The following is a 25,630-nucleotide window of genomic DNA, read 5'->3' as shown; positions in this document are numbered from 1 at the left end:
TTTCATTATGGATTTCATATCTTGTCTAGATTGAGACCACATTATGCTCCTTTATCAAAAATAAAAATAAATTCAAAAAATCCAAAATGCAAAAGTGGCTTTCAATAATTTCACTATCTCTTTCAAACTTTTCTTTGTTTAAGCAAAGCAGAACCAAGAACAGTCTCTTTAAAAACAAACATGCAATAGGTTTATCAAGAGTATCTCTTATTTACAAAATTCAAAAGCTCCCACTAAAAGTTCAAATGTGTCTAATAACAAATATTCTGATAATCACTAATAAGCACCTACAGCAAATAATGTCTTTTTTCCTCAAGTGTCAATAATATTTCAAAGTTCAGTTCCAAAGCAATGTTCAGCTGGAGTTGAATTGTTTACCCAAATGACAATGAACTCCTTCTCCCAGTCATGAGTTGTGAAATAAGTCGATTCGGGAGCAGAATATCTTCGACTTGGCACTCTTTTTCTGTTTGACCTCCTTGTTCCACGACTTTCAGTTTCACTGTCACTTTGATCTGATTCTTCAGTTATTTCAGCAATGGTAAGAGGCACTTTTATCACTGGCTATGGGCTTTTCTTGGGCCACTGATCTCTAGATACAACTCTTTTCTCTGGCACAACTGGGGTTTCAGTGTGATCTGAGGTAGCCGGAGTTACTTGACTCTGTCTTGACCCTTCTATACCTTCAACTGCTGTTGACTCGCTCAGAATTTCAGCAGACCATGCATGCTCTGAATAAGCCTCTTGTCCAGTCCCCACAGCTTGGCTAACGTGGACCCTCACTGTCACCGACCCTTCGGGAATAGAGGCTGTTTCATCAAGAGGACATTGAACTTTGCATGTGTGGGTTGCATTGATTAAATTCAGGAGACCAGCACACCTTATAGCTGCCATTGTCACTATAACAATCTGGTGCAACCCTTTCCAATGAGTTTGCAAGCATTTCTTTCTTACATGCTTTTTCACTAACACCCAGGTACCAGGACTCAGGTTGTGACAAAGTTCTTTTTTGGGGTTGGGCAGTTTTTACTACAACCTGGCAAGGCAAAGAATGAACCACATCAGCTAGTCTATTACAATAATCTAATACCAAGTCATCTATAATGTTCACAAGAGCATTTGCAGGCACTGCTGGCAATCTCATAGCATGCCCCTTGATGATTGCATGTGGTGATAAGCTTGTCTTTCTGTCAGGTGTGCTACGCATACTCATTAAGACAAGAGGCAATGCATCTGCACATTTCAGTGTTGTAGATGCACACACTTTCACCAGTTGAGACTTCAGCGCCACATGTATCTAATCTACCAGCCCAAGCTGCTGGTCAGTAACTGCAATACAATCTTTGCTACACTTGTAATACTGAATACAATAATTTGAGAATCTCACTGTTGAAATGAGTATCTTAATCTGAGTCCAAAGAAGTTGGAAATCTAAATCAATGTATTAACTCACTCAATAGTAGCTTTGCAACTGTGAGCCTATCATTACTTCGAGTTGGGTAGGCCTCTACCCAATGGGAGAATACATACACCTTAACTGAGATATACTATAGCCCATTACAAGGACCGAATGGTCCTCCTGATCTAGCTATATGGCTCAGTGTGCAATTGTCCTTCCCATAGTTCCATTCCTCAATAAAAGAAGTTCAAGCAGGGCACAATACCTGACTACTTCATCTGCATGGGTATTGCCGAATGATGCATACTTATTTGACATTTTGTGAGCTGCACATTTCAGATCTGCAATTTTCACAGGTAATGTGTACAACAATTGATAAACTTTGTCACCATTTTGAATAAGTGATACAGAACAACTCATGAAACCTCTCTGGGGCTGTCCAAAGTTGTGTACAACACCAAACTCATACTGGCTTTCGGTGAAAATGGTCACTTTGAGTTGCTTACAAAGACAGCATGCTCTAGTAAGATTATTCAATGCAGCAACTTTGGCAGAAAAGACTCCTTGAAGCCAGGAGGTTTCTATCATACTTGAGATTGTGCAAACTGCATAACCAGCTCTCGGGGCTACCATTAGGAGCTCTTGAACAGGAGCCATCAACGAACATGACATAATAATTTTCGTCTAAGGGAACATCTTGAATTTCGGCCCTTGGTTTGGTGCCCAGTTCAGTCACACCAAGATAGTCATGCTCAACTTCATCTTCGCTTTCACTTACATCTTGAACTGGATTTAGCAAAAAAGTAGCTACCTTTAATACATTCCATTATTTTATATGGACATTTGAAGAACCCACTATAACTTGCTTATAATGGGTCAAATGTGCATTGGTCAGGTGCTGAGTCTTGGTGCAGGCTTACAAAATTTCCTTTGAACGGGGAATAAAAATGTTCAGTGGCTAGACCACAACAATGCCTTTGCACTTTTTGATGCTGATGCTAAAGGCTGACACAGCTCTTAAACAACCGGGCAATGCTGCAGCTACAGGATCATTTCTGGGCAAAAAATATGCCACAAGCTTGTTTGTATTTCAATGTAGCTATGCCAAAACTGAGTTTGGCACAACCATCCCTCTCACATCAAAAACAGAAAAACATTTGTTGTGATTGGGCATTCCCAGATCTTGGGACTGACACAAGCTTCCTCTCAGCTTGGTGAAGGCACGCTTGAATTCGTCGTCAAATGGTACTGGGACAGACACATCCCTGTATATCAGCCTCTGTGAGGGCTTGGACAAAAGAAAATCCATGGGCAGCAGTAACCAATCATTCCCAGAATCATTCTGACTTCCCTCTGAGCATCTGGGGGAGCCATCTGCATGATTGCTGAAATTCTCTCTTAGGACACCTTCTTGCACGTTTTTCTATGTGATGACCTAAATATCTCACTTCTTTTTTACAGTACTGCAATTTTGCTGGGAAAACTGTGGGCCATATTTATACTTTTTGACGCAAAACTGAGCTAACGCAGTTTTGCGTCAAAAAAATTAGCGCCGGCTAACGCCATTCTGAAGCGCCATGCGGGCGCCGTATTTAATCAATGGCGTTAGCCGGCGTTAGCCGCCGCCGCTGCCTGGTGTGCATGGAAAAAAACGATGTACACCAGGCAGCGCCGGCGTAGGGGGATATGGAGCTTGGGTGCCAAAAAATGGGGCAAGTCAGGCTGAGGCAAATTTTTCGCCTCAACCCGATTTGCGCCATTTTTTTCGACTCCCAACCACCATAGAAATGACTCCTGTCTTAGCAAAGACAGGAGTCATGCCCCCTTGCCCAATGGCCATGCCCAGGGGACTTCTGTCCCCTGGGCATGGTCATTGGGCATAGTGGCATGTAGGGGGGCCCAAATCAGGCCCCCCTATGCCACAAAAAAAAAAAGAAAAAAAAACACTTACCTGAACTTAGCTTAATGTCCCTGGGATGGGTCCCTCCATCCTTAGGCGTCCTCCTGGGGTGGGCAAGGGTGACAGGGGGGGTCCCTGGGGGCATGGGAGGGCACCTCTGGGCTCCTTCCGAGCCCACAGGTCCCTTAACGCCTGCCCTGACCAGGCGCTAAAAAAAGGTGCAAAAGCGGGCGTACGTCATTTTTTTGGACCCGCCCACTCCCGGGCGTGAATTTTGCCCGGGAGTGTAAATACGGCGCACATGCCTCGGAGTCAATTTTTTGGACGGGAACGCCTACCTTGCATATCATTAACGCAAAGTAGGTGTCCACGCTAAAAAATGACGCAAACTCCATGGACTTTGGCGCTAGACGCGTCTAACGTCAAATTATAAATATGGAGTTGGTTTTGCGTCGGAATTGCGTCAAAAAAACGACGCAATTCCGGCGCAAACAGAGTATAAATATGCCCCTGTGTGTCTATTTTCTCCTAAATGATTTAAGAGAGCTATGGTATCTCTTCTGCAGGCTTGACCCAACCAAAAGTTTGTAAATATACTGCACTAAGACTGAGTGATGGGGCATTATAAGAGTTTCAAAATTCTTCTTCAAAATCTGATTAAGAATTTAAAGTGACTCTGTATACCCTTGTGGAGTACAACGCCATGTTGAAATATATCTGCCAAATCTAAAGGCAAAGAGGAACTGGCTGTCCTCATGCAAGGGAATAGAAAAGAATGCCTGTCACAAATCAATGACTGTAAACCACTTTGCTTCACCCGGGATCTGAAACAACATCACTGCTGGATTGGGTACCACTGGAAAACATGGAACCACAATCTTTTTCCCTTTTCTTGGATCATGAACTATGTGGTAGTTTCCATTGGGCTATACCAAAATCCGAAAATAGGGGAATTACCAGGGCTTCTAAAATTTCCATTAGAAAACCTTGGTCAGTAAGACTCTCAATCAAAGGTATTATTCATGCAATTATCTTGGCTGTCACATTGTAACATGCTTTTCTTGGATACACTGCATTTGGCCTCATAGTTATCTTGAATGGATCAACTCCTTTTATGAGTCCTATATCCTTTCCTGAAAAAGCCCAAATCTCAGAAAAAATCTGCCTTGTGCAATTCTTCAGGCAAATTATTACATGTCATCACTGGATACAGCCAGACAAGTGGGTACAGTTCTACACTTTTTCAAAGAACATCTTCCTCATTTGTTTGCATTTCTATTCCTTTTGGAGTGCAGCTAATGGAACATTTTAGTTTCTACAACATGTCACATCCTAAAAGTTTACTGGACTTGAATCGCGAACTGCAAATTGGTGCTTGTTTTCAAATGAAACTAAATGTTCTGTAACAGGATTTGTCACCTGCTTATTTGCTCCTCCTACAACCTGAATTCTCCTTCCTGATAGGGGCAAGTATGGCACTTCTGCGGTTCTGACAATGGAACATGCAGCTCTAGTGTCAACCAATAATGAAATATTGTGCCCCATAATGTCAGCATTTACATAGGGACCATGTTGATCTAACATGCAATCCTCATCATCGAAACTATCACTGCAAATGTTTTTGAGAATTCCTCATCACTCAAACCAATTGAGGGAAATTGTAATGCTTTCTGAATCACATTTGCATTTGTCATTTGATTCATGGTTTGTCGAGGAACAATCAACTGCTGCTGTGTCATCAGGGCTTATGGTACCTGTATCTGTTTTCCTGGGGACACTTATACATTTGGGACTCAGGGTCTTTGGACTCTCCGAATTTGAACCTAATTATTACCTTGGGTCTGAGTAACATCAGCATTCCGTACCAAATTATTCACATTATTATAGGGACATTCCTGTCACCAATGACCAAAACGTACACAAGCATGATAGGGATTTGTTTTCTTCAATGACTGAATGTCAACCAAATATCCACTCTGATCTACCTGAAGACTACGTCTTCCACCTCTAGACTGAACCACATTGCTAACCTGCTGTTGCACAGCCAACATCCACTAGTATTTACCAGCATCTGTGGGCTCTGACTTCCTTTCTTTGCAGCCTTCAATTGCCTCACCATCAACTTTTTCTTCAACTTTTTCGCTGTAATTCAATTTCATCGCTACAGTACATTGCATACCTCAGGATTTCATCAATGGGGTTGTCCTGCCAACAAAACAGGTGCTGCTGAATCATTTCTCTAATGTGTGGTTTCAATCCTTCAATACAAAATGACTCAAATCCTTCACTTCTATATTCTCTGTGTTGCTTTACTGTCTGAAAGCTTGCAGCAAACTCTCATAATAAGCATCAATAGACTCTTTGGTTTCCTGTGATGGTCTATCAATTTTATGCCAATCAATATCTTTTGAAGACACTTTGTTCCTCAGGAATTCAATTGCCTTGTAAAACGTTTTCATTCCCTCTTCAGACAGTGCACCTATTATTGGATCTCTCTGAGGTGCACGCTCAGGCCAATGAATACTGCTCTTGCACTCAGTACACAAGTCAGCTTGAACCACAATGTCAAACAAAGAATTAAAATCTTACCACAACCTGCTGGTCTGCTTGTAACATTCCACTGACTTCTCTCTTAACCTCTGGTAATCATTAGGGGTTGCCAGTATATCCCTCCTACTCCAGTGTACATTCACATAAACTCTGAATGGTATTTCTCTCGTAGTCATTATATATACATTACCCGTAGCTTGATTTTCTCATGCCAGACACAAATTATGTTGAGCTTTCATCTGATCTCTTTTCTTTGCCTTTATGCCTTCCCATTTATCTAATGCTCCCCATGTCTGTGTGTACATAATTAATTCCTTAATGTGTATTTTCATTCCGGTTGATCTCATGTTGATAATGCCTTTGATACTAAACTTAGACCTGTAACTTCTCTTCAGGGGTTTAGATTTTTCTAAACCAATTTGTTAGAAATGGGGTTTTTGGTTGGCAGTCAGGTTACCCTCCGTACAAGCAAGAACCCTCACTCTAGTCAGGGTAAGTCACACATAATCCAAATTATCCTGTGCCAACCCTCTGGTAGCTTGGCACGAGCAGTCAGGCTTAACTTAGAAGGCAATGTGTAAAGCATCTGTGCAATAAATCACACAATAACATATTATAGCACCGCAAAAATACACCACACAGTGTTTAGAAAAATATATAATATTTATCTGGGTATTTGCAGGTCACAAAGATCAAAGATGCAATATGAATTTGTAAAGATATCAATAAAAAGTGATATGAAGTGTCTTAAGTCTTTAAAAAGTAAACAAAGTCTCTTTCAAGCACAAAGTACCTGGTTTGGAGTGGAAAATCTCTGCAGAGGGCCACAGAAGAGGAGATGCGTGGAAAAATGGTGTGTGCGTCGGTTACGCCCCTTCACACAAGGACTTGCGTCGTTATTTTTCACGCGGGGAGACGTGCGTCGTTCTACGGGAGGAAAAATGGTGTGTGCGTCGGTTTTGCCCCTTCACACACGGACTTGCGTCGTTATTTTTCACTCGGGGAAGACGTGCGTCGTTTTCCGGCATGCGGACCGTCTCCTTCTATGAATCGCAGGATTACCAGATGTCCCAGGTTCTGTGCGTGGATTCCTCGGTTTGTTATCCGGCTGTGCGTCGTTCCGGGAGGCTGTGCGTGGAATTTTCTTCCTCACGGCAGGTGTCGCGTCGATTTCCTCTCTGGAAAGCGGGTGGCGTTGTCCATGCGAGGCCGTGCGTCGAAGTTCCGGTCGCACAGCAGGCGTCGCGTCGAGCGGCGTATTTCTGGATCGGTGTGCAGTGATTTTCTCACCGCGGAGCAAGCTCTCCGTCGAAATTTTTGGCGCACGAGGAGTCCAAATGAAAAAGAGAAGTCTTTTTGGTCCTGAGACTTCAGGGAACAAGAGGCAAGCTCTATCCAAGCCCTTTGAGAGCACTTCAGAAGCAAGGCAAGAGTTCAGCAAGGCAGCAGGGCAACAGCAAAGCAGCAGTCCTTTGTAGAAAGCAGTCAGTTGAGTCCTTTAGGCAGCCAGGCAGTTCTTCTTGACAGGATGCAGGTTCTGGTTCAGGTTTCTTCTCCAGCAAGTGTCTGATGAGGTAGGGCAATGGCCCTGTTTTATACTAAATTGTGCCTTTGAAGTGGGGGTGACTTCAAAGAATGGCTAAGAAATGCACCAGGTCCCCTTTCAGTTCAATCCTGTCTGCCAGGGTCCCATGAGGGGGTGTGGAAGTCCTTTGTGTGAGGGCAGGCCCTCCACCCTCCCAACCCAGGAAGACCCATTCAAAATGCATATGTATGCAAGCGAGGCTGAGTACCCTGTGTTTGGGGTGTGTGTGAGTGAATGCACAAGGAGCTGTCAACTAAACCTAGCCAGACGTGGATTGTAAGGCACAGAAAGTTTTAAGTGCAAAGAAATGCTCACTTTCTAAAAGTGGTATTTCTAGAATAGTAATATTAAATCCGACTTCACCAGTCAGCAGGATTTTGTATTACCATTCTGGCCATACTAAATATGACCTTCCTGCTCCTTTCAGATCAGCAGCTGCCACTTCAACAATGTATGAGGGCAGCCCCAATGTTAACCTATGAAGGGAGCAGGCCTCACACTAGTGTAAAAACAAATTTAGAAGTTGTACACTACCAGGACATATAAACTACACAGGTACATGTCCTGCCTTTTACCCACACAGCACCCTGCTCTAGGGGTTACCTAGGGCACACATTAGGGGTGACTTATATGTAGAAAAAGGAGAGTTTTAGGCTTGGCAAGTACTTTTAATTGCCAAGTCGAAGTGGCAGTGAAACTGCACACACAGGTCTTGCAATGGTAGGCCTGAGACAAGGTGAAGTGGCTACTTAAGTGGGTGGCACAACCAGTGCTGCAGGCCCACTAGTAGCATTTAATCTACAGGCCCTAGGCACATATAGTACACTCTACTAGGGTCTTACAAGTAAATCAAATAGCCAATCATGGATAAACCAATCAACAGTACAATTTACACAGAGAGCATATGCACTTTAGCACTGGTTAGCAGTGGTAAAGTGCCCAGAGTTCAAAAGCCAACAACAACAGGTCAGAAAAAATAGGAGGAAGGAGGCAAAAAGTTTGGGGATGACCCTGTCAAAAAGCCAGGTCCAACATGACCCTCCACCAGCCTAAAGCCAGGGGAGAACAATCACTATCCTGATGTACTTCCCTGTTTGAGGCGACAGAGCAAGGACCCAGGCCCACAACAGTAGGGGCATGCTCCAGTTCTTCGCCTTCCTGACTCCAATTGGATCTCTCTGTACATACTCTCAGGGCCCACTAAGCCAACCCATGGGGAACCTTTCTCCTTACCTGCGGATACCATCTGTGCAGCACCCAACCTTACTTTGCTCACAAAAGTATCCCAGGAGCAGGATAGTGCCACCAGGACCAACACAGTGGTGTTGCCCACTCTACTTCCGGGAGGTGACACTTGTCCCCTCCCCATGGATAACTCTGTCCACCCGGACAGCAAGCCACAGTGGTTACTGACAGCTGTCAGGGATGAGAGACAGGCCTCAGGCCTCTCAAAGCTCTCCAACCGCTGTGGCTGTGGAGAGTGGGGGGCAGTAGCCCCAGGTGCTGGGCACCCTTTAACCACTCTCCCTTCCACCAGGTCAGGGATGACAGCCTGAACCTGGTCCTCCCCTCTGAGGCTCTGTACCCTCCCTCCTGGAGCGGTACCCCCAGAGTCCAACATGGTCAGGGTGCTTATAGAAGTCACCCTGTACCATTCTTCCACCAGTGCAGGGCTGTTAACCTGCAACTGGCCCTCCAACCGGAGGTCTGTACCTTCAGGTTGGACTAGGGCCCAGGGTGAGGCTTCCCTCCCCCTGCCCTCCCTTCTGGGGTCCAGCACCCTCCAACTAGGAGTGGCCTCCTCAGAAGACAACATGGTAGGGGCACTGTTATCAGTAGCCCCTCCCTCCAGGTCTGGGGGGACATCCTGAACCTGGTCTTCCAGCCCAGGGTCTGTACCCTCAGACTGGATCACTGCCTGGCAAACCAGGACTTCCTGGGGGGCACACTGACCCCCCCACCAGGTCAGAGTTTAACCTCTGAACCTGGCCATCCAACCCAGAGTCACCACCCTGAGGTTGAACAGTTGCCTGGCACGCCAAGACTTCTTGGGGGGCACACTAACCCCCCACCCGGCCAGAGTTTAATCCCTGAACTGGGTCATCCAACCCAGAGTCACCACCCTGAAGTTGAACAATTGCCTGACACGCCAGGACTTCCTGGGGGGCACGCTCACCCCCCACAAGGGACACACCGTCCACAAGGGCTACACAAGAGTCTGGTTGGCACAGGTCTCCTGACCTCTGCCCATATGGCAGAGTCTGGATCTCCCCCAAACCAGAAACGGTTTCACCTGGGTCATTCCTGGGGGGCTCTGCTCTCAGAGCTGACCCCTGACTCTCCAGGACCTCCACTGGGGTCCGCAACCCCCTCTCAACCCTCTGTCTGGACTTCTGCACCCCCTCACTGGGAGTGGTACTGCCAGACACCAGAACTTGTGGGATGCTGGCTACAGTCACTCCCCCAAGTTCTTCTGACACTGCAGGGCCTACCTCAACAGGTGGCCCTACGGTACAGGCTAGGCTTCCCTCCTGGTGTTCCCTCATGGAACCCTCTAGGACCTGGGACCTACCTGGGACACTACAATCCTCTCCCACCTCACTTGGTTGGGAAACACCTAGACCACTCCCTTCAGGAGCACCCTCAAATGCCTCTTCAGACTCTCTGGTGTTCACCCAGAAGTCTGCCTCCATTGTGAGCTCCCTGGGGTCAGAGAACTCACACTCCACCTGGTGTTGGCGTAGCTCTATAAAATAAGGACCAGACATATGCTCTCCAACAATTACATCACTCTGCCCTTCACATGTATTAACCACAGTACCCTTCACCCAACCATCCAGTGACTCAGCCTTGAAAAAGCACTCTACATCACCCTCCTGAGACTGGTAAGACAGTATCTGACTGTCCCTGACACTCAACCCATCCTCTTCTGGGATGTCTCCACACTCTATATCCAGGACGTCCACCAGGGGGAACCCTTTTCCCTGTCAGTCTCTTCCAGAGCCAGTAAAGTGTCCCTCCCCCCAGGAGGAATATGACTCCCTGTGCCAGTTCCCCAATCCTTCTCAGGGACCCTGTGCATAATGGGAACTACCTCATACTCTTGAACCGCCTGGGGTGTGTCAACTCCCTTCTTCAAGTTGGGCACCACATCTCTGGGCTTGTGCCCTTCTTCAGTAGTACTGGATGCAAGATCTTTGCTGCCACCATCTGAACTGGACTCAGCCCTTCCGGCTTCCAGTTTCAGCTCTTCAAAGATCAGCTCCTGAGCTGCAATCCTTTCTTTTTCCAGGGCTAAGGTTCGTGCTGCCTCAGCCCTCTCAATAAACTCATCTAGCTCTTCCACATGCCGCTCTTGAGCTAGGAGCCATTCATCTCTCACTGGTTCTCTTTCCTCATCTGAGTAGTCCATCTCCTCGCAATCATTCTCAGGGCTATGATTCCTTTGGTTCTTTGCTGCCTGTTCCTCTGCCCATTGTGCTTCTCCCCAGGCTACATAGATATCTAGCAGTTCCATCTTAGTGGATCTCCTTGACATGGGAAGTCCCCATTTTCTGCAAAGCCCCCTCAGCTCAGCCTTAGTGAGGGATTCAACAGGTACAAGGTTTGACACATCGTAGTCTTCTGTGAAGCTGGAATCCATTCCCAATCTGGCAAGGTATCACAGGCAAAACCAAAAATCAAAGTTCAAAATCAATAATATATCCAGGAGGACATCAGAGAACCAAAAGCAAAAAGATGAAAAATCAAGTTGACCTTCAACTGTGGGTAGGTAGTGAAATACTTAGCTACTGTATGTCACTGCACAAATACAAGTCCTTTCCTCACCGCTGATCACCAATGTTAGAAATGTTTTTTTGGTTAGCAGTCAGGTGACCCTCTGTCCAAGCAAGAACCCTCACTCTAGTCAGGGTAAGTCACACACAATCCAAATTATCATGTGCTCACACTCTGGTAGCTTGGCACGAGCAGTCAGACTTAACTTAGAAGGCAATGTGTAAAGCATTTGTGCAATAAATCATACAATAACATAATATAGCACCATAAAAATACACCACACATTGTTAAGAAAAATATATAATATTTATCTGGGTATTTGCAGGTCAAAACAATCAAAGATGCAATATGACTTTGTAAAGATATCACTAAAAAGTGATATGAAGTGTCTTAAGTCTATAAAAAGTAAACAACGTCTCTTTCAAGCACAAAGTACCTGGTTTGGAGTGGAAAATCTCCGCAGAGGGCCACATAAGAGGAGATGTGTGGAAAAATGGTGTGTGTGTCGGTTACGCCCCATCACACACGGACTTGCGTAGTTATTTTTCACGTGGGGAGACGTGCGTCGTTCTACGGAGGAACAATGTTGTGTGCGTCGGTTTCGCCCCTTCACACACGGACTTGCGTCGTTATTTTTCACTCGGGGAAGATGTGCGTCATTTTCCGGCACGCAAACGTCTCCTTCTATGGATCGCAGGATTACCAGATGTCCCAGGGTCTGTGCGTAGATTCCTCGGCTTGTTATCCGGCTGCGCGTCGTTCTGGGAGGCTGTGCGTGGAATTTTCTTCCTCACGGCAGGCGTCGCGTCGATTTCCTCTCTGGAAAGTGGGCGCCGTTGTCCATGCGATGCCGTGAGTCGAAGTTCCTGTCGCACCGCAGGCATCGCGTCGAGCGGCGTCTTTCTGGATCGGTGTGCGGCGATTTTCTCACCGCGGAGCAAGCTGTGTGTAGACATTTTTGCCACATGAGGAGTCCAAATGAAAAAGAGAAGTATTTTTGGCCCTGAGACTTCAGGGAACAGGAGGCACGCTATATCCAAGCCCTTGGAGAGCACTTCAGCAGCAAGGCAAGAGTTCAGCAAGGCAGCAAGGCAGCAGGGCAACAGCAAGGCAGCAGTCCTTGGTAGAAAGCAGTCAGGTGAGTCCTTTAGGCAGCCAGGCAGTTCTTCTTGACAGGATGCAGGTTCTGGTTCAGGTTTCCTCTCCAGCAAGTGTCTGATGAGGTAGGGCAGAGGCCCTGTTTTATACTAAATTGTGCCTTTGAAGTGGGGGTGACTTCAAAGAGTGGCTGAGAAATGCACTAGGTCCCCTTTCAGTTCAATCCTGTCTGCCAGGGTCCCAGTAGAGGGTGTGGCAGTCCTTTGTGTGAGGGCAGGCCCTCCACCCTCCCAGCCCAGGAAGACCCATTCAAAATGCAGATGTATGCAAGTGAGGCTGAGTACCCTGTGTTTGGGGTGTGTCTGAGTGAATGCACAAGGAGCTGTCAACTAAACTTAGCCAGACGTGGATTGTAAGGCACAGAAAGATTTAAGTGCAAAGAAATGCTCACTTTCTAAAAGTGGTATTTCTAGAATAGTAATATTAAATCCGACTTCACCAGTCAGCAGGATTTTGTATTACCATTCTGGCCATACTAAATATGACCTTCCTTCTCCTTTCAGATCAGCAGCTGCCACTTCAACAATGTATGAGGGCAGCCCCAATGTTAGCCTATGAAGGGAGCAGGCCTCACAGTAGTGTAAAAACGAATTTAGAAGTTTTACACTACCAGGACATATAAACTACACAGGTACGTGTCCTGCCTTTTACCCACACAGCACCCTGCTCTAGGGGTTACGTAAGGCACACATTAGGGGTGACTTATGTGTAGAAAAAGGGGAGTTTTAGGCTTGGCAAGTACTTTTAATTGCCAAGTCGAAGTGGCAGTGAAACTGCACACACAGGCCTTGCAATGGTAGGCCTGAGACAAGGTGAAGTGACTACTTAAGTGGGTGGCACAACTAGTGCTGCAGGCCCACTAGTAGCATTTAATCTACAGGCCCTAGGCACATATAGTGCACTCTACTAGGGTCTTACAAGTAAATCAAATAGCCAATCATGGATAAACCAATCAACAGTACAATTTACACAGAGAGCATATGCACTTTAGCACTGGTTAGCAGTGGTAAAGTACCCAGAGTTCAAAAGCAAACAACAACAGGTCAGACAAAAATAGGAGGAAGGAGGCAAAAAGTTTGGTGATGACCCTGTCAAAAAGCCAGGTCCAACACCATTTTTCATCTAATCTGCTAACTTTCCAGAAGCCTGTCCTGCTTGGTAAGTAACATCCTTGAACATGAATCATAATTCATCTTTTTTGTACGTTTCCATTTGCTCCATATCTAATGTCCCCAAAATTAATTTGTTTCATTTTAATTTCAATCTGGGCACATTTAGGGCCATATGTGCAAACACATTTTCCCAGAGACACAGAATGGGCAAAACAGCTTGCTACATCTGGCCCTTACTGTTCTATCTCTCTCTGTTGTTTCTTCAGATCTAAAGTTACCATTTGTTTCAGCTGTTGCACCTTTCGGGCTCTGATTGTTTAACAAATCCAGCAACTCTTGTGCTGAAAATTTCTTGGGGCACATCTACTTGCGGAGTTCTGCAATATACACTCATAATCTGATCAGTTGTGAGCAAGTAAGGAAGTGGAGTTCCTGTGGAAACCTTTCATCAAGAACTGGTCGTGCCTGAGTTAACATCTGGTTGGTTCTGCAATTCATGTAGGGATCCAGAGTGGACCCAAAGAATCTGATCTATTGATCTCTGAATTGTTTGAATGAACAGATCAATTGGTGATATCCCACCAGATGCAGCTGGTGATTCAGGAACTGTCGAAGCACTAATTGAATGGTTATTGCTTCCAGAATTACCTGAAAAATACAAGGGAATTACTGGACTTATAATCACAGGAACTGTTAGTGCATCAGGGCCAATCAAATTTGTCTGTCTCTGTGAAGCTGACATTCCAGCACTTTGACCTGTTTAACCCCTTCTGTGCCCAGGACGTAATGGTTACGTCCTGGGGCACAGTGCTCGTGTGCCCAGGGCATAACCATTACGTCCTGGGCACAAAGCCCAGAGGGAGAGCTAGCGCTCCCTCTGTGGGGTGCTCCCCCACCCCCCCCCCAAGGCAGGGATGAAAGGGGAAGCCTCTCAGAGCATTTCAAAAGCCGGATTGTAAAGCAATCCGGCTTTTGAAATGCCCACTAGACACCAGGGATTTATTTATAACAGGAAATTGGCATAAGGGGAGCGACCCCTTGGGCAAGGATCGCTCCCCGGGGGGGGGCATTTTTTTTTAAGGCCTTTTCTGCCCCCCCTGCTCTGAGAGACTTCAAAGGGAAGGAAATTCCTTTCCTTCCCTTTGAAGCCTCTCAGGCCTTCTCCCCGTGATCTGAAGAGAAAGGCTTTGCATTTCTCTTTCGATCGAGCTGGAAGCTGAGCTTCCAGTGTGATGGGAGGAGGCCTCTGTGATAGACAGCGCGTGTGACGTCACGGGGGGGTCGGGTGGAAGGGGAAGGGCTTTTCCTTCCATCCCTGCCTTCTGGGTTCTGTGCCCAGGACGTAATGGTTACGTCCTGGGCACACGAGCACTGTGCCTCAGGACATAACCATTACGTCCTGGGCACAGAAAGGGTTAAACAGGTCAAAGTGCTGGAATGTCAGCTTCACAGAGACAGACAAATTTGATTGGCCCTGATGCACTAACAGTTCCTGTGATTATAAGTCCAGTTGTTCCCTTGTATTTTTCAGGTAATTCTGGAAGTAATATCCATTCAATTAGAGCTTCGATAGGCCCTGGGGGGGGGGCAGAAACCTCTAGGCACCAGGGATCAATTTTTTTTTTTTTTAGAGGTGCGGGGCGACCCCTTAGGCAAGGGTCACTCCCCTAGGGGGTAAATTATATTTAGGCAATTTCCACCCCCCTTGGGGGCAGATTGGCCTATTTTTATGAGGCCAATCTGCCCCCAAGGGGGACAGAAACTACTAGACACCAGGTAGGTTTTTTTTTTGTGAATTTCACGCAAGGGGAGCGACCCCTTAGGCAAGGTTCGTTCCCCTGGGGGGCAAATTTATTTTAGGCCATTTCTGCCCCCCTGGGGGGGGGCAGATCAGCCCATTTTAATTAGGCAACCAGTAGGCACCGGGGATCTTTGTTGTTGTTGTTGTTTTACAAATGGGAAGCGACCCCTTAGGCAAGGGTTGCTCCCCTGGAGGGGAAAATTGTATTTAGGCCATTTCTGCAGATCGGCCAATTTTAGGTCAATCTGCCCCCAAGGGGGGCAGAAGCCACTAGGCACCGGGGATCTTTTTTTTTGCGCCAAAGTCACGCAAGTGGGTCGACCCCGTAGGCAAGGGTCGCTCCCCAGGGGAGTGGGGGGGGCAGGGGGCAAATTTATTTTAGGCCATTTCTGCCCCTCCTGGGGGCAGATAGGCCTATTGTTATTAGGCCGATCTGCCTCTAGGGGGGGCAGAAACCTCTAGGCGCCAGGGCTAAAAAAAATGTGTGTGTTTTTCTTTGCTTGTTTGTTTTTTTAGAGATGGGGAGCAACCCATTAGGCAAGGGTCACACCCCTGGGGGTGCAAATTGTATTTAGACCATTTCTGCCCCCCTCGGGCTGATCGGCCGATTTTAGGTCAATCTGCCCCAAGGGGGCCAGAAACCACAAGGCACCGGGGATCTTTTTTTTGCGCCAATGTCACGCAAGGGGTGCGACCCCGTAGGCAAGGGTCGCTCCCTGGGGCGGTGGGGGGGCGGGTGCAGGGTGTCAAATATATTTTAGGCCATTTCCGCCCCCCCGAGGGCAGATCTTAGGCATACCTATTGGTATTAGGCCGATCTGCCCCCGGGGGGGCAGAAGCATCTAGGTGCCAGGGATACATTTTCTGGGGATTATTTTTTTTGTTTTGTTTTGTTTTCTAGAGGTGGGGAGCGACCCCTTAGGCAAGGGTCGCTCCCCGGGGAGGGGGGGCAAATTTATTTTAGGCTTTTTCTGCCCCCCGGGGGCAGATTGGCCTATTGTTATTAGGCCGATCTGCCCCCAGGTGTGGCAGAAACCTCTAGACGCCAGGGATAAAAAAAAAAGAAAATGTTTTGTTTTTTAGAGGTGGGGACAGATTGGCCGATTTTTGTTAGGCCAATCCACCCCCATGGGGGCAGAAACCACTTAGTCACCAGGGATTGGTGTGTGTGTAGGTGTGTATTTTCTTTAGGGGGGCAACCCCTTGGGTAAGGGTCACTCCCCATGGGGGCACATTACTGTTGGCCATATCTGCCCCCATTGGGGGCAGATGGGCCTATTTTTGGAAGGCAAAAATGGTTTGCAAAGGATTCTGGGTAACAGACCCTGGTCAGAGCTCACAAGTCACCCCATTTTGGATTCAGTTCAGTTGTAAATGGACAAATGTGATGTGTTCATGTGGTGTTTTGACACCTTTCCTGTTGTGACCACTAGCCCTACCTCATACAACTGATGTGCACATTTTAAAGGGGAATTTGTGGAAATTGTAGGTTGTAGGAAATTAGTTGCTAAATGCAGATTGCAGAACTTTCCATCACAGAAATGAGATTTCCATCTCAGTCAATGTTTGAGATTTGCAAAGGCTTCTGGGTAAGTAGATCTGGTGAGAGCCACATAAGTCACCCCACCCTGAATTTCCCCTGGTGTTTAGGTTTACAAAATGTGCAGGTCTGTTAAGGGTTTATTAGTGCTGGCTGAGCTACGGCCCAAAATTCAAAGCTAGCCACATTGCAAAAAAAGGTAAGTTTTCAGTTCAAAACTGTGAAGTGTTCATTTTGTATTTTGGCACCTCTTCTACTGTGGCCACTAGCCCTACCTACACAAGTGAGATACCATTTTTATTTGGAGAATTGGGGGATTGTAGGAATATAGTTAGTTGCTTCCTGTAGATTCCCTAACTTTCCTTCACAGAAAAGCAAGGAATATATTTGTTTTCAGTCAATATTTGAGGTTTGCAAGGGCTTCCGATGAAGAACATCCGGTGAGAGCCATGCAAGTCACCCCACTCTGGATTTCCTCAGGTAACAAGTGGTCATAAATGTGCAGATTTGATAAGTGTACCTAAGTACTGGCTAAGCTACTTCCAAAACTCGACAGCTAGGTATATTGCAAAAAAAGGTTTCATTTTCATTGGAAAATGTGATATGTCCTTATTGTGTTTTGGAGCCTTTCATGTTGTGGCCACTAACTTTACCTAGAAAGGTGAGGTATCACTTTAATAAAGAGACTTGTATTTATTATGCACATCTCATTCTCACCTTAGTGTAGCTCCTAAGGTTCATGCAGAAAAAAGTGACATTGATATTTGGTAGGGCAGAAGCTTGCACTATATACTTGCTCCAATTTAGGAAAGAGATGAAGGCTCACCTATTTAAAGAACACAGCAATGCAGTGCATTAACTAGCCACAACCCAGCTTCCTCTTCTCTTTCTCATTGTCATTATGCTAGTCTTTGACCATGCACAGCACTCTACTGCCTTTTGGCTAGATTTGCACGCTTGAAATCCCATATACAAACATACATACATTCAGACATATGCGCATACATACATGTATACATGTATACATACATACAGTCGAAGCAGATTGCCAAGAAGGCAAAGCTTACAGAAATTAGATTTACAGATCTGGGGCAGATCACTGAGGCACAGGAGGAGTATTGTGTATTTATGGGTTAGGGCTTGCTGACTCATAGCACGCAATGTTAAAGGTGCCCCCAGCATAGTGAGAAAAGGGGGACGTCTACCTGACTTTCTGTGTGTGCACACAGTAGGTTGTGAGGCCTTTTTAGAACTTTTTCCCCAAAGGTAATACCACCTGTTATATTGCATGTATGTATGGATTATTTTTGTGTGGATTTAATTGTTCATGTAAATTTGTATGTGATAAATCTCTCTGTAATATTTTATTACTTATGTGATAAAGTATTTTTTGCTTATAGAAAACAAAATCAATAGCTCGACAGTTTTTGCTTTTAGCGTTGTTGAGTTTCTGTTCTCTAGCCCACATCACATCATCTGGGTAAGACTGGGGACTGCTCTGTCTTACCACCTTGAAAGGTAAGTGCTGAAAAGGTATACCTGGTTCCCAACTTGTGGTTCATAGTATGGAGAATCTGAACAGAGGACAAAAGACCTCTGTTTTTAGAATTGAGGTCCATTACCTTCTGAATTTGCTGTGACTTCCCAATGCAGATTTCTCACAAACGCATTGACTCATAGTGGAAAAAAAATAATTACTTTTCAGTGCTTCCCTCTTTTCTATCCTGCTGCTCACCTAGAGGGCTCTGTATTATCTCAATCTTGCGTCTGAAGGTATTTGCCACATTAGGGACTATGATCATTGTGCTCTTATGAATGTAATCAATCAGACTAGAACTGGGGATATGATTAAAAGTACGGTTCCCAATGCTTCATTGTAAGAGCGTTAACTTGCAGGGCTAGTGAAGACCATTTCTTAATTGGCGCCAAGGTCAACTGGTGAATAGATAAATTTTGCACGTTAAAGATTCCACATTATCATCTAGCAGCTCATATTGGCTATTAAAGTCCCCACCCACTATCTTCAGCACACTCCCTTGTGCATTAGCCATATGAGCATTTAATACTTCCATTACACTGGATTCTCTATTTGCCCCCTTTGCGTTATGTACACATTATGAAGATAAATCTCATCTGACCCAACACCCAAACAGACACATAAAAAGTCTACAGAGTGAACCAGGAGATCACTGGCCTTGCAACAAAGGCTTGTATGAACCCAAGCGGTAAGTCCCCCCAAAGGGCAAACCCTATCACATGAGTTGGCCTCCTTAATAAAAATTACAAAACCTATACAATGCTGTGGTCTAACAGCCTAGGTTTCCTGGAACAAACATATGGCATAGGTATCTATAAACTTAGCCCACTCAGTAATAGTTCGTTTTGTTACAAGGCCCACAATGTTCCATGATCATAACAACCCTCAGAGTCAAATATCTGATCGGTAGTGGTATCCTGATTATCTATGGAGTCGGCAGCCAGAGCAGGTGAGTGTGTAGATCTAACCATAATAAAGATCCTATTTTGTGCCTCTGCAACCTGCATTCCATCGAATGAATCGCCCATGCTAGTACCTCCCTTTTCAGCCAACATTAAACTTGACACCCTTCAGGAATTAGCAGACCCTTCAACAGCTCTAATCCAACTCTCCAACATCTGCAATGGGACCCTCCCTTCATTGCTGGTCAATCCACCCCATCCAGAACATCATAACGACGGGTGAGTGGAAGAACAAAATCATCCCTTTTGAAGGTCTGATTAACGTTGGGCTTTAACATTATGTCCTCAGTACAATTGGTCCTTTTAACTATCTTCAATGATGGCCCTATACTCGCTCCCCTTTTGGGTTTGTAAAAATATCTCAACGTCAATAGAACCACAGTAGAATCCTTCACACAACATCCTACAGAGGAAAATAGCAGCCTCTGTACAATCTGCGGGGATCGAAAATTAATGATAATACAATCATCGTTTATATCCTTACAACCAGAATGCACCCAACTCACATGCTGATAGACAAGGATTTAATTGGCCATACAAGGCGAAAAATCCCTGTGAGTAGCTAGCCAATTAATATACTTATTACACAATTCACTTTGGCCTTCCTTCTGGGTTTCCAGTATTTGTGGGATCCCTGCTAAGATTATCACATTTGGGCAGGAGGATGGCTGTAAATCAATCACGGGATGGCTCTTCCTAATTAACCGTCAATTCTCACACACTAAATTCCTCTATGCCCCCATCGCTTTGGCTGATACTGGTACCACATCAATATCTGGTGCCATAGAATGTGGGACCGAGCCTCCATTTACATTGCATAGTTCAGAAGATTTTCTTGAGGAAATGGGACCAGACTCCTGCATTATATTTAGTCGAGGAACTTGTGTAGTGGCCATGCAAACTGATAAATCATTTGCTAATTCCTGGCACCACTTCCCTGTACTTGCCCCACTATTTCGGAAGGGAAGTATCTGCCTTTGACATAATTAAATGGAGCCCAGGCTTTTTTCAATAGCCTCTATCCGTCCGTATATGGAGCAAAGTTCCAGGGACACAATCTCTTAGAATTCATGTAGCTAGGTTTCTATTACAAGATTGGCCCAGTGATGTATTGTCTGATTCCTGCCAAAAGCATCAGGACACTGAACACTTGAGACTTCTCCTCTCATGTCCATGTCATGGCTTTGCTCAGCTGCAGGATCAAGTGCCAAATCAACTAGTTGCTTAGAAAGTTGGGATTTCTTGGCTTTGGTGGCTCTGGTTGCATAGGAGGCCCTTGAGGTTCTCATAACAGTCTTAGGCCGCGCCCTGGTTGTTCCAGGGCCTAGTCCCTTATCCCCATTCTATAACGGCTCAGGGCATGGCAATGAACAATCAGGCACTAGACCAAAGGCAGGCTGGGTCAAATTTAGTAAAGGGGAACCTCCCATGGCCTGGGCCCCAGAGCCACCCAGGGAGAGTCTCCTCTCACTCAGCTCTATTTCAGTAGATATCATCCCCATAGCCCGCTGCAACATCTTAATACTAGTTGGTTTAGGAGAGGGCAAGGCTTTGAGAGGCCCGCCCGGGGTTTTCCTCTTCCCCATTTCCTACACAAAATGGCTACATGGGGGCTACACAAAAATGTCTGAAGTTGTTAGAGGGTTTGCACCAGCCCAGCTTCTCCCAGGATCTGATAGGTGCAGACAGGACCAGTCTTGCCCCAGTTTGGGCCTGGGACCACGCCCAGGTGTGACCTGCAGCGGGAGACGCAGGACTGGTAAAAACTGCCTCCTGGCGTGGATGGTGACATCGTGGTCCTCCTCCCAAGTGGGGAATGCTGGGGCTTGAAGTCCTGCCCCCGCGATGTCCTCCTTGCCTTCTTGGATTACTGATTGAATCATAGAAAAGACTCTAGATACATCTACTTGCTTTCAGTGCTCCTATAGTCCTAGTCCCAAGATACAGCTGATGTATAGCTGGTTTTCAAAAATATACTGGTTGGCTAGGCTAGGCTTCCTGTCACATTTAGGGTATGATCAAATACGCACAATCAGGGTTATTCTCTTTCGGCAGTAATTGTTAGAAATGCGGTCTATGGTTGGCAGTCAGTTTGCACTCTGTCTAAGTAGGGACCCCCAGGTACAGTACCTTGTGAAAATTAGTAAACAAGCCGGTGCACTGAAGCGGGAACGAGGTGTCCCTTTATCCAGTGGGGTGTCATTTCTGGTGCTGCGGAGCCGAAGAGTGGAGGGGTCATTCCGAGGTGGCGGGTCCTTGCTGCTGAGCTGTGGAGGTGAGGTGGCATCAGTGCGAAGCATCAGTTCCTTGCACTTCTGGCTGGTTGACATACTGGCGGTCACGACGTGGTGCGACAACTTTATGGGGCCACAGCCATGCTACAAGGCTGCAGGCAGCGCTGCGGAGTCAGGTGTCACAGAAGATGGTGACAGCACTTCGGAACTCAAGGAGTCGAGGACTTCAGGAAGGCTGCAGCAGCATCGGGCCTTCAGGGTCGGTCGGGGTCACCGCACTCCAGTTGGAACCACGGCGTTAGTTGCAGGCAGCGCTGCGTGATCCAGCAGCAGTGTCAGTCCGGGCATGGTCCGAAGTTGGTGCACTTGGTTTTTCTCATTTTTTTACCAGCGTTTACTCCAAAGAGCCCAGAAACTGGAATAGGCACCACCTGGCAAGTTAGAGTCTGCAGCAAGTGGACCCAGAGGCTGGTAGGTGAAGTCTTTGTTGTCCCTGAGACTTCTTAACAGGAGGCAAGCCCAGTCCAAGCCATTGGAGAAACTTCAAGATCAGGATACACAGCACAGTCCAGCCTTTGCCCTCTCTAAGGCAGAAGCAGAAACTGCAGACCAAGAAAAGCACACATGGCAAAGGGCAGTACTCCTCCTCCGGCTCTTCAACTCTTCTCCTTGGTGGAGGTTCCTCTTGATCAAGAAGAGTTCCAAACGTCTGTTTTTTTTTGTCCTTTCTGCCTTTGAAATATGCAAACTTCAAAGGAAAGTCTCTGTTGTTGACAAGATCCTGCCTTGCCCAGGTCTGGCCCCAAGCACCCTCCAGGGGTTGGAGACTGTATTGTGTGAGGACAGACACAGCCCTTTCAGGTTTAAGTTTCAGCTCTCCCCTCCCCACTGTAGCCTAAGAGACTTATCAGTGTTGGGGCGTGGCCACTCACCTGAAAACCAGGCTGTCTGCAGGGGTGATGACTGTTCTCCGGACCTCCTCAGGCACCTCTCAGTGCTGCTGATTGCACCAAGAGCCCCGGCAGGTGCCCCAAAAGTGAAGGGGATTTGGAAAAAGAAAGAAAGAACCACTGCAATCCTTTTCACCAGGTACAGCCGGGTGCGGTTCTTCCAGTTATGGAGGACTGTCAGTGGAGCCCCTGGAAGTTGCCTTTCAGTGATGAATTACGATATTGGTGAAGGTATTCGCTATTAGGAGACTGTTTCACAACATTCAATAAAGCATGCACTGGTCTCATTAAACAGCATTCAAAAAGGCATGCACTGATCTCATTAAATTTGTCTAATTTGGCTATCACAGCACAATCACCTGGTAATATCAGCAACTTGGCCCTCTCTCTCTTTTATGGATTGATATATACAAAAGGTGATGAAATCTGAATGTCTCTAAACAAATTAGGAAGTTCTGCAGGTCTCTTTCATGCATCTTCACTTTCATATTATGTTTTCTCTAATAAAACTACAACATAACTTGAGTTGCAATACCAAAAGCAAGAAAACTCACATATAGGGCCATATGCACAAACACTTTTTCCCATTGACACAGAATGGGTAAAAAACTTTGCTACATCTGGCCCATAGAGTATTCCTAGTGTTGTGTAGCCATTTTAGTTATAGCTCCATGCACGTTAGTTTAATACACTAGGCCGCTGTGCACCTTGACCTAGATATATTTTATTCAGCATTGTTATTTTTACAATAACCAGTTTTACGGTCTTGTTTTAATTTCTTCTATCTAACTGTTTTGCTTAGCCCAGCACTGTGTTCTCAAACAACACATTCTTGATCATTCTGTGCTTCAGTCAAGGCTACAGTCTGGTACATTGCCGGTGAACATGGTAGAAGTTTAGACTCCAACATTCGTAGAAAAATATACATCCTTGCGTAGGGACATTTTCTTAGAACATCAGCAGTGTTAATTATAAAAACACTTCCTAGTCCCTTTACACGTCAAGAGGGAGATTCAAGCCAGGGAACCACAACTGTACGCTGAATGCTTCGCTGCAGATGCTAACGCAGAATACAGGCCTTTGCTCATGTATGAGGGTTGATGTCCTCATGGGGGAACCTGAAGGCAGGATTAGAGCTTAACATGCCGTGCTCGAAATATGATTTAGATAGAAAATAATCCATCAATTCTAGTGGCAATATGATAGCATTATTCTTATGCTTCACTCTCATTGTCACCATTTTAATATTGTTGTGTGGTGTCGTTCTGGTTATTGCAGCTCATGCTTTGCTATCTAAAATGCAGTTGTTTTATTAAACCAATCTTTAAAACTTATACTGCTTTTATTGTCATTTATATATGTGACCGAATTGTGAATGAGAGAACCGGATGCGACCTAAGTGACCACGACTTCCCTGAGAAGTATGACATGTCATGCCCTCAGCTGCCCAATCACCTCTACCTTTCGGGATAGATGAGGCACTGCTAGTTAGCCGGAGCAAAGCCCGGATTTGGAGAGACGGGTGTCACCCGCCGTGGGTCGGACTCAGTCTCCCACACTGTGGACGATCTTGCTGCTCAAAAGCCAGTAGTCTCACTAGAATAACGACACTAGCACTGAACTGCATAATCACTATTAACATAAAATGAATTGCAATACCAAGAGCAAGTAAACTCGCACATAAAGTAATCCTGGTACTGAATTGTGTAACCACTATTAGTACAAAAATAAATAAGTGGAGGACAGTAAAGTTCGCTCACAGTTCTCAGTTACAAAACAAAAGTTGTCAAGGTCCCCACAGTAAGGCCCTCACTATGACAGTGGTGGTAAAAACCGCCTACTGCAGCGGCAACGGGCGCCAAAAGACCGTCACCGTGGCTACCCACCGTCCGCCATATTATGACCGGAAAGATGGTGGAATTCTGGCTGCAGCCATGGCGTTGGATGGCGGTAAGGTGGCACTGCTGCCAGCAGGACCGCTACACCAGTAGACCGCCTCAGACCGTATCAAAGATGTATTTTGAAATTGTAATTTCAGAGACACCAAACTCCAAATCTCTATCTGCTCCCAATGGGAATCTAAACTTAAAAGATATTTAAAGGCAGTCCTCATGTTAATCTATGAGAGAGATAGGCCTTGCACCAGTGAAAACTGAATTTGGCAGTATTTCACTGTCAGGACATGAAAAATACATCAGGACATGTCCTACCTTTAACATACACTGCACCCTGCCCATGGGCTACTTAGGGCGTATCCTAGGGGTGCCTTACATGTACTAAAGGAAAAGGTTTGGGCCTGGCAAGTGGGTAAACTTGCTAGGTTGAATCAGCAGTTTAATACTGCACACACAGACACTGCAGTGGCAGGTCTGAAACATGTTTATAGGGCTACCCATATGGGTGGCACAATCAGTGCTGCAGGCCCGCTAGTAACATTTGATTTACAGGCCCTGGGCACCTCTAGTGCACTTTACTAGGGAATTACTAGAAAATCAAATACCCCTATCATGAAAAAGCCAATTACACATACAGTTTACACAGAGAGTACTTGCACTTTAGCACTGGTCAGCAGTGGTACACTATACAGAGTACCAAAAACAGTCACAACATAGGAAGCAGAGGCAAAATGCATTAGAGACTATGCCAAGGATGAAACGGTTTAATAGTATTTGCTTGGAAACAAGCACAACACTATCCTTGGGTAGTAGGAAAATTTTCCTCTGCTCCTTCGCTTGTAGTTCTGCTAGAGAGGACTCCACTGGCCATGCAAACGTCTATAGGTAGTCTGTTTCGTTTACACCTGCCTTCTGTTCCAAGCGACCGCTCCGATCATGCACCTGTGATAGCCACACTGCTTCTCCTGGAGCGTGGCTGGGACAGTAAGACCCTGGCGGAGATTTTCTCCTCCTCCAGAGTCTTGAGGTTGCACCAGTGTGCTATTGATCGTCCCCCAAAACGCACTATTTCCCCCTTGGGACCTCTACGATGCCCCTTCTCCTCTCGTCATCTCTCCATGAGAAAAATACTCTTTTAAGAGGTTGTGTCTGTTGCTGCATGGAGGTCAGGCTCCCTAGCTCGCATGGACACGACGTGGTGCTGGAAAAACTTTACTCTGAAATACAGGC

Source organism: Pleurodeles waltl, chromosome 8, assembly GCF_031143425.1.
Source record: "Pleurodeles waltl isolate 20211129_DDA chromosome 8, aPleWal1.hap1.20221129, whole genome shotgun sequence".
Taxonomy (NCBI): Eukaryota; Metazoa; Chordata; class Amphibia; order Caudata; family Salamandridae; genus Pleurodeles; species Pleurodeles waltl.
The sequence above is the reverse complement of the archived record's forward strand: the minus strand, read 5'-3'. Positions refer to the sequence as shown.